Below are 12,231 nucleotides of genomic sequence, written 5' to 3' on the forward strand. Positions count from 1 at the left end.
TCCTCCCGGACCGGGGCGCGAACCCGCGTCCCCTGCATCGGCAGGCGGACTCTCAACCACTGCGCCACCAGGGAAGCCCCTCGTTTCTCTTTTCTTTCTACTATTTTTTACTATGACTTCACCTTATACATCTTCTTGGCTATATCTGTCCTTCTTTGGGACTAAAAAATGATGCATCATTTTTTTAAGTCTTTGATTAATTTTTTTTTGAATAATCAATTCTTTCTCTGCTAATGGGAACTGATACCTTTTGCCATTTCTCAAACTCCTACTGAGTTGTCTGCTTTTCTAGTACTAGATTATTTTACTTTTTGGTTAAAGACTGGAATCGTCAGTATCATAAAAGAAAAGATATATGGGACTTCCCTAGTGGTCCAGTGGTTAAGAATCTGCCTTCCATTGCAGGGGACACGGGTTCAATGCCTGGTTGGGGAACTAAGATCCCACATGCAGCAGGGCAACTAAGCCTGAGCGCTACAAGTAGTGAGCCCACGTGCCACAGGGAAAGGTCCCACATGCCACAACGAAGATCCTATGTGCTTCAACTAAGACCCGAAGCAGCCAAATAAATAAATAAATATTAAAAAAAAAAAGGATGTATGTTTATGGTAGATGAATTTGAAACAACAGATAAACAACAGATAAAGGGTACAATTTCCCACTGCCTATCTAATTCTACCTCCCAGAAGTCTGGATTAGAGTTTCCAGCGGGATTAGGGAGCAAGAGGTGACCAGCTGTGCCCAGCCTGGGGTGCCAACAGGTCAGTGCAGCTTCTGGTTGGCCGTGACCCTCCCACTGGAGATGAGGACTCCCAGCTGGCTGTGTCTGCCTATCTGAGTGCCTCACCTCCTCCTTCCCAGGCTCTGCTCTGTCAGGCCAGGGGCGAGTCAAATACAGAGAAGGTCAGGAGATGCCAAGCACCAGGGAAGAGAATAAGGCAGGTGGGAGGGTCGGGGGAACCTCCCGAGGGGTATTTGAATGATCACAATTGGCAGTGTTTCGTTTATTTGTCAGTTTTCTTATTTATTGCCTTATTTATTGGTCAATATCAACACCACACACCCTGACTCCAGCATAAGAGCCCCAGGATGTGGGGGGGCCTGTCCTTGGTCCACTGCTGTACCCCTAGGGATTACTTCTGTGCCTGACACATCCAATCACTCTGTATTTATTCATAGAATTGCAAGAGGAGCCCTCACCCTGTAGCAGTGCTGAGATCTCAAAAAAAAAAAAAAATGTATTTAAAGTGTAAAAACCTAGAACTGGCTGAAATCCTCAAAGGAACTTCATTCAAATACCTTCCAGTGCTTTGCCCATTCCTCACGGCTTCCCAATTTTACTTTGGCCTTAAGGAAAAGTTGAAAAATACAAGTGGACCATGAAATAAGAGTGAGGTGGCAAATCTAACTAAAGATGCTTCTGACTGAGGCTCATAGTAAGTGATAGTTACGAGTAAGTATTAATTTCTTTATCCCCCAAGGGGACTGGGGGCCAAACGTCAGGAGGATGATGTCACCAACACAGGTGCATTTTTGTGGGGAGGAGGGTCGGAGCCAGGGTGACTACATGTTTTATCAGACAGGGCGTTTTTGAGAGTCAAAGGGGTCGATGTTAGTAATTCCCCCAGCTCAGGAGATGCCAATCGGGAAGATCTCAAGGAAACCTGAACACAGATCACCCTGGTCAGGCGGCTCTCAGCCAGGGGCGGGGGTGAGGGCGATTTCGCCCCCAGGGAACATTGGGCAATGTCTGGAGACATTTTTGGTTGTCACAGCTGGGGGGCGGTGGTGTTTACTGCAGGCAAGTAGTGAGTAGAGGCCGGGGATCCTGCCAAACATCCTACAATATATAGGCCGCCACCAAGAGGTCTCTTGCCCCAAATGTCAGCAATGCCAAGAATGGGAACCCCTGACCTAGTTAAGACTTTTCATCTGATGCAGAATGGGGTTGGGGTTGATTTTTCAGCATTTTTTTGGAGGGATCTGGGTGAGATTTTAATTTTAATTTAGTACTCCGGCTGCCCAGCCCTGGCACAACCGTCTAACTTCACCAAGGAAGCAGCTGAGCTGTTAACACCAGCATTTACCTGCAGTGGAATTGTGCTGGGCCAATGTCCACCGTTGAAAGTTGCTACTTTCTTGTTCGTTTTAATGCTGTGTGTTTTTCGAATGACCCGAGTAATACCTGAATACAATGTCTGTTTGTTTGTTTGTTTTTAATTCCCGAGGGGGAACAGACTTAACCATTTGCATTTCTAGGCTGTCATCTGAGTATCCATTCACAAACACATATAACTTAACACTGGCTTTGTTCTCTCCACAGCCCTTGATGTCATCTTTGGCTTCTGCCTCATTATTTTAAGCACCTGGGAGACATTCCATTGTATGGATGCACCCTGCTGAACCTCTTCCCCCTTAATGGACCCTTAGGTTATTCCAGTTTTTCCTGTCGTTACAAAGAGAGATAAAAGGAGCCTCCTGACGCTCGTTTCTGAAGATGAGGTCCCAGGAATTGAAACTGCTGAGTCACGGGGTCAGCTCAGATCTGTCTTGTTAAAACTCTTCTACAGTGGTGGAACTTTTAATACCATGATCACATATTCCCTGAATCTAAATAAGTACATATACATATATATGTTAATTTCCTCCCCTGTAGGGGAGAGCAAGGTCTAAAGCATTCCTTGACATCTGTTACTATTAAGAGGAGACACTGTTTTATCAGAGCCAAGAAACCCCAGCTAATTGGATGCGATGTCTTTGTGAGGGCCAAGCCCAAAGTACAGTAATTACAGGAAAACAATCTTTTTCACTGGGGACATTTGGGGTCAGCCTAGTGTATAAACCATACTCAAGAGAGCCCAGTGCATGGGCACAGTTTCTCCTACTTCCTGTGTCTACCCTACTGTGGAAGGCGGATGGCTATCAGAGCCGTTTCAGGTGGAAGCATGATGAAAGCTCTGTTATTCACCAGTTCTCGGGTATCTACAGGGAGGCCCCCGATTAACGGTGGGAGCAGGTCTTGTCCGCTACTGAGTGCATTCTTCCGCTGGGGTGATGGGCCTCCCCGGAACTCTGGGGCGGCTCCTGAGAGCCTGGGTCTCAGGAAGAGAAAAGCTGCCTTGCTCACAGTTACCCCCTTTCTGGAATACTCACAAGGCAGCAGGCTGATCATTCGCATGCAAATGACAAACCTCTGTGGAGGACCCACTGCACTCCCTCTGTTCTAGGCACTGATGTACAGTCACTAATGAGACTGACCTCAATCTGGCTTCCATGGGGCTCCTGATCTACTAGGGGGCATGGATTTAATTAAAACATCACACAATATATACAGTCACAAAGCGTGGCATTGGGTTGGGCTTAGGATGGGGGCGGTACTCCAGGCAGAAGGAACAGCACTTGGCCAGCCGTGCACCCCTGACGTGGCGAATTCTGCCCACTCAGCAGTGTGGCCTTGAGCTGATCACCTAACCTCTCTGAACCTCCCCCTTTCACCTACAGAGTAGAAATAATAACCATAGCTTCACTATATTGAACAGTGCCCGTATAATTTTTCATCTATAGGACGCTTTTGAGGATAATAAAAGGACACTTTTAGGGAATTCCCTGGCGGTGCAGTGGTTAGGACTCCGCGCTTCCACTGCAGGGGGCCTGGGTTTGATTCCTGGTCAGGGAATGAAGATCCTGCAAGCTGGACAGTGCAGCCAAAAAAAAAAAAAAGGACACTTTTAATAGTGATGCTGGGAGACCAGGCATGACCCAGGTCTCCTGTGGGCGAACAAGGGTGCTTGACCCCTGCTCCTGTGAACACACAGTGTACACCTGCCAGAGCACTGCATACTCACCTTCACCCTCAGAGCAGGAAGCAGTATATCCCGATTTTACAGATGAAGAAGCTATACCCATATTTGCAGGAGGCAGGATTTTTATGCAGGACTTTTTGACTCCCAAATCCATGAGGGGGATTATTGTGCTATCCTGAGATTAGGCTGAAATACTTGCCTTTGGGGTTGCTGTCCTCGCCAAAATGTATTCAAGTAGTCTGGCTGTAGGAGGAGCTTCAAAACATGGAAACTATTACTATTGTAATTAGTGAGAACTAAAACTCACATAATCCCCGTGTTCAGCAATACTGGGATCAGGTAAAAGTCACTTGCTGCCGGTTCCACGAAATATCTGCTTCTGGAAGATAAGATTATGCATCAGCTCTGCTTTCAAAACTCCACCTCCCTGGGCCCACCATTCCAAAGCTGTTGTGTCAGAAACTGCCCGATTCCAACCAGTTCGCTGCCTTGCAAAACTGCTTTAAAATCACCCAGCCAGGGCCCTAAAACCCTATAAATACCATTCCCTAATTTCCCTAATCTGAGACTTTGTTGAAGTGGTGTTTTCCTTTACTGCAGGAGGTATAATAACCCAGCTTTGCTCGATTGGCAGGTTTTTCTGGTGGAATTAAACCGGTGGAATTAAGGTCCAGGAAGGCATTAAAAATGCTTTTTGCTATTATTCTACAAAATGGAAGGAACCAAATGTGCTAGACACAATAATGGCCTCCAAAAGATATCCACATCCAAATCCCCGGAACCTGTGACTATGTCGCCTTACGCGGCAAAAGGGGCTTTGCAGATGTGATTAAGGGTCTTGAGGTGGGAAATCATCCTGGATTGTCGGGATGGACCCAGTGTCATCACAAGGGTTCTTATAAGAGGGAGACAGGAGATGAGAGTCAGAAGCAAGAGATGTGATGATGGAGGCAGAGGTTGGGGTGATGGCTTTAAAGATGGAGGAAGAGGCCCTGAGCCAAGGGATGCAGGCAGCCTCTAGAAGCTGGAAATGGCAAAGAATGGATTTTCCCCTAAAGCCTCCAGAGGGGACACAGCTCTGCCAACCCATTTTAGACTTCTGCCTTCCAGAACTGTAAGAGAATACATAGGTGCTGTTTTAGGTCCCTGAGTTTATGGTAATTTGTTACAGCAGCCATAAGAAACAAATACGCCAAACATTCAAGAGACAAACTATGTGAGAGTGGCCAGCAGAGAACAGCAGAGGAGCTAGAACACAGTCTGGAACTAGACTACCTGGGTTCGAATCCCTTCCCTGCCACTTCCAGGCTGGGTGATGTTGGCTGAGTTACTAAGTAACCCTCTGAGCTTTAGTCTTTCCATTTATAAAACAAGGATGATACAGATAACTGCCTTGTAAAGTTACTGTGCTGATAAAAGGAGAGCTACTGTGCAATGAGCCCAGTGCAGTGCCTGGCACAGAGCAGGTGCTTAATAAATACATCTCAGCAGTGAGGTTAGAAATGGAGGAGCTGGGGAACTGCTCCCTGTTTGTTTTCTCAGGCTAGACTAGAAAGCATGAGTTACTGGGATAACCAGGTGAATCTCAGTTACACCACTGCTGTCTGACTGACACTTCATTTCTTAATTCACACAACCAGTTGTATATCCTGAAAAAATGCTTTCCAAGGATACATGCCATGTTTGTCTCAGATCTGGGGGTGGGGGCCCTGAGGGAGCTGAAGCCCCTTGGGCCCGACCTTCCTCCTCCACGGTCGCTGTTTCTTCTCAGGCTCCGGATGTGCCTCTCGCTCAGTCTAGGTATCAACACTGTTTTCTTTTTCAATTTTATTTATTTATTTATTTATTTTTGGCTGCGTTGGGTCATTGTTGCGCCGGGCTTCCTCTAGTTGCGGCGAGCGGGGGCGCCTCTTCCTTGCAGTGCGTGGGTTTTCTCATTGTGGTGGCTTCTCTTGTGGAGCACAGGCTCTAGGCGCACGGGCTTCAGTAGTTGTGGCATATGGGCTCCACAGTTGTGGCTCACAGGCTCTTGAGCACAGGCTCAGTAGTTGTGGCGCACGGGCCTAGTTGCTCCGCGGCATGTGGGATCTTCCCAGACCAGGGCTCGAACCCTTGTCTCCTGCATTGGCAGGCGGATTCTTAACCACTGCGCCCCCAGGGAAGTCCCTCAACACTGTTTTCTAAAATGGGGATCGGTGACCTTCCCAGGCGCCACCGAGGCAGATACCGCGATGTGCGATGTGCGTGCAACGCAGCCAGCGTCTGTTCTGGAGCCACACCAGCCACGGTGGGACTGGTGGAGGATGGAGGTGCCCTTTCAAACGCTGGAGGTTCCACCCTCCCAAGAAGAGGGTCGGGACCACCGGAAGTTTGGGGGAAAGATACAAACATCCCCATTTCTTGTCCCCAGGCCAGGCATGCTGTCTTTGAAATGCTGGCATCTCCACTGGGTTCTTGTTCCCTGATCCTGCTGGGAACCCTAACCCAGACCTTAGCCTCTGGGCCTGAGATTGAGCTGGTGGAGGGGTGGAGAATTACTGGCTGTTATTTCAACGTTGTCAACAATTTTTTTCTGCCAGTTTTATTGAGATATAATTGACGTGTTCAAATACTTTTGAAATGATACTCATTTTTAGCATTATTCCAAAAAAAGGATTTTTTCTGAAAACAAAATAAAACAATTTGTTTTCTGGAACAAACAATATGATTCTAGTTCAAAGATAAAAAATTCAATAGATTGAAACATTTAAAAATTCAAATAGGGAACACCTAAATATACATGTAGATTTGGTATATGATAAAGGGTATCATTTTCCTATCAGTGAAAGAAGAAATGGTTATCCAATAAATCATATGAAGTCCTACGTGGAAAAATAAAAATAAATCAAGAAAGCAGAGCTTTAAAATGGGAAAATCTGACTTGAGCCTTAAATGTACCATCTGCGGGGTCCAGCTCCCCAGGTGGGCGACTGGAAATGCCCGATCCCTTTGGGAATGACAGTGGGCCTCAGAAAACTCTCTTCCTTCTTCCTGCTGGGAATTAACCCAACTACCCTTATTGGCAGTCTTCCAAAACTCTAGACCTCAAGTGTTCTCAATGCTCTTGTCAATTGTCAATGTGCATGAGAATCGCCTGGAGGGGTTGTTAAATGGTGGATTGCTAGGCATAACCCCCAGCTTCTGATTTGGATTCAGCAGCTCTTGAGGGGCAGGGGTGGGCAGGAATTTGGTGGTGCTGATACTGCAGGTCTAAGGACCACACTTTGAGAACCACTAGCCTAGGATTGGAGATCCGTGGGCTCGGGGCTCTGTGAGCCAGAGCTCAGAGCTGTGCCTGACACAATCGTCAAGAATGGAGCCAACTCTGGGTGCTCAGTTAATATTCAACTGACAATCCTAAAAGGCCACTCACTGTGCGCGTGGGTCTTTGCCCAAGACCAGAGGCCCTGCTGCTGAACTCCTGGAGGAAAATCAAGGAGGTCCCTGGCCTCTGGGAAGTCAGAGTCCAAAGGGCACCTGTAAGCAAGGAAGCCCAAACATGAGCCCAACATAGTCAGAGAGAGCTGGCCGCACGCTGAGTAGGGCAGGGGTATGTCAGCAGGTGAGTGACAAGGTCCAGGAGCTACAGAAGAGCCTGGTGACTGTGGTCCGACTGTATGAGCATAAAAAACCACAAGGCTGATGCTTTCTACCAAGCCTTGAACCAGAATCTCTACGGCCATCCTAACCATAAACATATGGGGAAGGGAACTGTGGGAAATGAAGTCCAATCGAGGCAAATTAACTCCTTACCAAGCCAACACAATCATGATATTTTCCCACTGATTGAAGCCTAAGTTTATGCCCTTTGGTCAAGTTTTATACTTTCTTTATAAAGATTTTACACTTCTTTTGCTAGATTTAGCCTGCATATACTTTTCGTTCAGAGTTTTGCCAATCATCCTAATAATACTGTCCTTTATATCAAAAGGATCCAAACTCGATCACACCTCACACCCAGTTCTCTTATCTCTTCCGTCTCTTCCATTTGGAGAATGTCTTCAGTCTTTCCTCAACTCTCGTGGCCTTAACATCTTTGAAGGTTATGGGACAAGTATTTTGTGGAATGACCCTCAATTTGAGTTCATCCACTGTTTCCTATGATGAGACTCTGGTTACAAGTCTGCCTGGGATTTCACAGAAGGGATGCCGTGTTCCTCTCCTCGTCTCCTATCAGGTAGCACATGATTTCAACTTGTCTCGTGACTGAGGATGTGAGCACTGTTCTCTTGATTAAGATGCTTTGGCCAAGTTCCTCCACAGTAAAGTTACTTTTCTTCTTCTGTATTTAATAAGTATTTCAGGAGGAGATACTTAATTTCCCATTCCTATTCTACTTTCCCCCACTAATTTTAGCATCCATGGATGTATCTTGTCTGAATTATTTCTATGACGACTGCCAAAGAGTAATAGTCTACTTCCATCATTCTCTCTACATTTAATTAGTTTGCATTGTAGTGTTAGGAAGAGCTTCCTGTTTTTGTCATTTATTTATTCATTAAAAAATTTATGTCAGGGCTTCCCTGGTGCCGCAGTGGGTGGGAATCCACCTGCCAATGCAGGGGACACGGGTTCGAGCCCTGGTCCGGGAAGATCCCACATGCCGCAGTCTTTGAGTGATTCCTTAGCATAAAAAGAAAGTTCAGGATCATCTTGTTCTTTTCCTGCCTCGCCCCTAGAACCATCCAGTTCTCCATGGAGTCCTGGCTTCTTTTAGTGCAGAGCGGTATTTAGAAACCAGTATCTGGGTGCTAGGTGTGCTCATTGCTATTGGGTTGTTGCTGCTCCCAGGCCCTCTTAGTGGACAAAGACAGGGAGAGAGAGTGAGAGAGAGAGAGAGAGAGAGAGTGTGTGTGTGTGTGTGTGTGCATGTACACAGATATACATCTATATTTATTTATATTGGAAAAACATGCATTCATATCAATCCTTCCAATTCTAATTCAGTTCCATAGGATTCATTCCAGTATTCCTTCCTTCCATATTTGGACCTCCTTTCCCTTAAAGTAAGATACATGGATCCCATTATTCTCAGTATATTTACTTATTTTCTCAGTCCCCTGTGTTCTGTGTTCAGCAAATCTCCTGAACCACTGGGCCACTGGCTCTCAGGACACCCTCATTAGGTAGACACAAACCCCTGCTGGACTGCTACCCCACCCTGTTCCATGGGCCTCCATCCTCATGTACATTCTACTTATGGACTTCCATTTGACTTGATGATACTTTATGTATATGGATTTTTGAATGTATGTTCACAAGAAATATGGACAATGGTTTTTCTTTTTCACAGATTTGTCTCTGGTAAACCTAGCCTCATAAAATGCATTGAATGGTTTTCTTTCATTTTTTTATCCTCTGGAACAATATAGGAATTATCTGGGTTTTTTAAGAACTTTCCTGTGAAATCATCAGAGTCCTGCAGAGTCTCTGTTCACTGTACTTTAAACTACTGCAATGTAACAAATACAGGTCTACTGCAGTCCTCTTAAGTGATTTTGTATGGTTATATTTTCCCAGAAAATTGACAGTTTCTTCTAAATTTTCTAATTTATTAGTATAAATCTGCTTCTAAGTGTTGGCTTACTTTTTAACCTCTACAGTATCTGTAGTGTACTTCTTTTCATTCCTAAAACTTATATCTTCTTCTTTCCCTATAAATAATATCATCAGGGTTTTACGTATTTGTTTTTATTTTTGAAGAGCCAGTTTTTGGTTTGTGATACTCTGAGTTGATTCTAATTCATTTTTATTAGTTTTATCCTTTTCTTCCTCCCATTTTCCTTGGGTTTATTCTGATGTCCTTTCTCTAATTTGTGGCATTGGATATTTAGCTTATTAATTTCAGCCTTTTTTCTTTATTATATATGTGCACTTAAGGCCATATGTTTCTCTATAGTTATACCATAGCTGAATCCACAGGTTTAACTAGATAGGATTTTCATTGCTGTTTAGTTATAATACTCTCTCACTTATATTATGACTTCCTCTTTTTTTTTGCCAGTCAGTTTCTTTTTTTAAAATTGAAGTATAGTTGATTTATAATATTATATTAGTTTCAGGTGTACAACAAAGTGATTCAATATTTTTATAGATTATACTCTAAAGTTATTATAAAATATTGGCTATATTCCCTGTGTTGTACCACATATCCTTGTGGCTTATTTTTTTTTATACATAGTAGTTTGTACCACTTAATCCCTTCCCCTGTCTTGCCCCTTCTTCTTTCACTCATGAATTATTTACAGGTTTGTCTTTAAATTTACAAACATATAGGATATTTGGGGTTTTCTTTATATAGCATTGGACTTAAACATAATGAAATCTGCATCACAAGGACAAAGTGAACAATTTGTTCCTGGCAAAACTCAGTCATAAAATATCTTTTCATTTACACCACAGAACATCTTTTTAATGTGTGCAGAGGGTGCATTTAAAAGTGATTTCTACCAAATGTAAATTAGATAGCTAGTGGGAAGCTGCCGCATAGCACAGGGAGATCACCTCTGTGCTTTGTGACCACCGAGAGGGGTGGGATAGGGAGGGTGGGAGGGAGGGAGATGCAAGAGGGAGGAGATATGGGAACATATGTATATGTATAACTGATTCACTTTGTTATAAAGGAGAAACTAACACACTATTGTAAAACAGTTATACTCCAATAAAGATGTTAAAAAAAAAAGTGATTTCTAGTTTGTGGGGTGGCACTGAGTAAAGTTTGGCTACCTGGGCCCTACAAAGACCTTCAACTGGACCCCTGAGATAGATAAGCAGTCTAAGACAGGCACGAGGTACTGTGGGAGATAAAAGATGACCCCGGGGGCTTCCCTGGTGGCGCAGCGGTTGAGAATCCACCTGCCGATGCAGGGGACACCGGTTCGTGCCCCGGTCCGGGAAGATCCCACATGCCGCGGAGCGGCTGGGCCCGTGAGCCATGGCCGCTGAGCCTGCGCGTCCGGAGCCTGTGCTCCGCAACGGGAGAGGCCACAACGGTGAGAGGCCCGCGTAACACACACATACAAAAAAGATGACCCCGGGTTCCAAAGAACCTAGAGACAGCGGGGTCAGAAAGAAAGCACCCAGATTCATCATTCTTCATCCCCTCATTTGTTCATTCTTTGAGAATCTTCCTCCCAGGTCCAGTCTGCAATCTATGAAAGGATTCCTACTGTTTCTGAACCCCAGGCTTAGGTAGAAATACTCGGAAGGAAATGCAGAAACAACGGCAGAGTCAAACTGGGACTTTCGTGTCCATAGGGTCGAAGACACTCTGGTGAGGATGACCCAAGGCCCAGGCTGGGAGTGGACACCAGGTAGCCTAGCATCTGGACGCTCCGGGAAGGTCGGCCCACCAAGCAGCTCAGGTTGGGGACCTGCCTCTGTTGGGGGTTCAGGCCCAAGGAGCCTTAGACCGCATCTGCCCCTCCTGCCCCACTCAGAACTCCTGGGGCAGGTTTTTGTTCTCCATGAAATGATGGGGTTGCCATTGCCCCTCAGGGAGCTGGGGTATTTCCAGCGAGGGATGTCCCTGCTCCTCTTCCCACAGGTATACTCTTAAGCGGGTAGGAAGAATCCCTAGGGCATTCACACTTCAGTCCTTCCCATCTTTGGAGGTTTCATTCATCTGGGTTCAGTTTTTTTTTTTTGGCTGCGATGGGTCTTCGTTGCTGCACGTGGGCTTTCTCTAGTTGCAGTGAGCAGGGGCTACGCTTCTTTGGTGCCTGGGCTTCTCATTGCGGTGGCTTCTCTTGTTGCGGAACACGGGCTCTAGAGTGCAGGCTCAGTAGTTGTGGCACGTGGGCTCACTAGTTGTGGCTTGCGGGCTCAGTAGTTGTGGCACACGGGCTTAGTTGCTCTGCGGCATGTGGGATCTTCCCAGACCAGGGCTCGAACCCGTGTCCCCTGCATTGGCAGGCAGCTTCTTAACCACTGAGCCCCCAGGGAAGCCCCATCTGGGTTCTAAAGCAGCTGGGGGTGGGGAGCAGCTGAGGGGTAGGTGGGATCCTTGGAGGAAAACGCCTTTATTTGGGTCCTGACTGTGTGTCAGGAACTGAGGCAGGAGCCTGATGCCCACTGTTTGGCGTCCTTGATTTCATTTTGTACAAAGCAGGGAGTCGGGGCAGATGGCTTGCTCTGGGTCACAGAGATCTAAGTAATCTCTGAAGATGGCCCTCCTAGGAGAAGACATCCCCCTCACCACCTCTTTATAACACGCCCCCTCCCCCGAGAGCTCACAGCTCCCGGTGACACCGTACACATTAGTGGCTGTGAACCCAGTTTCCTGAGTTGAGCAGAGACGGGTTCAATTCTGGACGTCCCGCATCACACCATCTCCCTGAGCCCTGGTCTCCTCATCAGCAAAATGGGAAGAAACCCATCTGCAGGGCTG

This window comes from Physeter macrocephalus, chromosome 14 (genome assembly GCF_002837175.3).
Source record: "Physeter macrocephalus isolate SW-GA chromosome 14, ASM283717v5, whole genome shotgun sequence".
NCBI classification, from domain to species: domain Eukaryota; kingdom Metazoa; phylum Chordata; class Mammalia; order Artiodactyla; family Physeteridae; genus Physeter; species Physeter macrocephalus.